The sequence below is a fragment of the Dipodomys spectabilis genome, unplaced genomic scaffold, assembly GCF_019054845.1.
Source record: "Dipodomys spectabilis isolate Male_0828 unplaced genomic scaffold, ASM1905484v1 ptg000072l, whole genome shotgun sequence".
Taxonomy (NCBI): Eukaryota; Metazoa; Chordata; class Mammalia; order Rodentia; family Heteromyidae; genus Dipodomys; species Dipodomys spectabilis.
The window spans coordinates 431,535-433,248 of record NW_024870749.1 but is presented as its reverse complement, the minus strand read 5'-3'; positions in this window follow the sequence as shown (position 1 = coordinate 433,248).

Below are 1,714 nucleotides of genomic sequence, written 5' to 3'. Positions count from 1 at the left end.
TTCCTTTTCCTTCTCACTTCCCAAGTCCCCCTTTACTCCTTCTAAGCTTAATGTTGCCTCCTCCGCCTTCTTCTGTGAAATAGCATTACCCATACTAAGGGTTTTACTTACCCTGAGAGACCACTTAGCCTCAGCCGTTATATTTTCCTTTCTTGCCCGAGTTGGGCTCCTGATGTCGGGTCTTCATCCCATGAAAGATGGACGGGGTCTGAGGAAAGGTAAGTGCACCGCTTGCCCGTTCCCCAGCTTCCCTTAACCCAGGAGACAATCAGACACAGCAGGAAGTCAAGTCAAGCAGGAACTCATTTATTAACACACAGCAAGCACTTTTTAAAAGCAAAAAACACCGGGTTGCATGGGGAGGAAAAGGAACTAACTAATCACTGTAACGGTCACACCCTATCATACACCTAAGCTTCCAGGAGCTATTTACGCACTGAATATAAACAAATCGGACTCTGCCTACTCAACTCCCTCTCAGCACCATCTTTGCTGCGCACTTGCCCCACAATTATTATTATTTTATCTATCATAGATATTCAGGAGATCTGAATATCTGAATATTAAGATCTGAAGATTATGGTTCAAAGCTCACCCAGGAAAGAAGTTTCCTTAGATTCTTATCTCCAGTAAACTGCTCAGGAAAAGCCAGACAAAAGTGGCATTGAATTTCATTTGGAAGAAGTGTAGCCTTGAGCAAAAACAGGATCAGGAACAGTGCCCAGACCAAGAGGTCAAGCCCTAGGACAAACTAAACAACAAAAACAAAATAAAAACAAACCTCAAACCTAGCATTTTTCTAATTGTATACAGAGGTCCGTTATTAAGGAAATTTCTTCCTGTGTTATGTATAGGTAGAAGAAAAAAAGATGTAACACAATTACTCTCTTCACATCATGTTACACCAATGTCTCAAAAAATTGCTTTTTCTAAATTTATAAATTAATAGCATCCATTTGTTGGCAACTGTCTAGATTATTCACATTATCATGCTATACATGAACTGTTGGTATTATCTATTAAGTTCTAATTATACCTCAATTGAAAGAATATTCCAGGCAAATAGAATACCAGAATCATTTGTGCATTTCTAAATTAAACCTTCTACTTGAAAACCATTTTGCAGTATCCTATCGAATATGAAATTGCAAACAAAAAATATTTATTTTAAATGTAAATTCTAATTTAGCCAGGTTTACAAAGTCCTACATTAGATGAGCTTTGCCATTTCTCCAGGCTTAAGTTTTTGTAATCCTTCATCATTTCTTTGGAATCCAACAGAATGATGCTTACTTTCTCAAATTTTTAGTTGGGAATCATGAGCTATTTTGCATATTGGAATATTCTGAAATGAAGAGAGCATTTAAAACACAACTGAGGATTATATATGAGTTGCATTTCAATAGGAAACTTGACTTCTCAAAACATAGTGACAAAACTAGCCCAAACTTCAGACTGTATATTTCTTTCTGTTGTTTGGCTTGTTTTATTGAGAGAAGCTTATACTACCTGTTCCAGGGAAGATATCGCTACGTAATTCCATTCTCTAATCTCCTGTCTTAGTCTGAGTGCTAAATTTCCAGGCTTGTATCACATTGCCCTGCCATAGTGTGATGGTTTATTTAATCTAGAAAGAGGCTAGCAATTCTGAACTTCTCTGATAATCTTATCCACTAGACTAAGTGCTTAAACTTTTTATGTACAATTTTCAAAG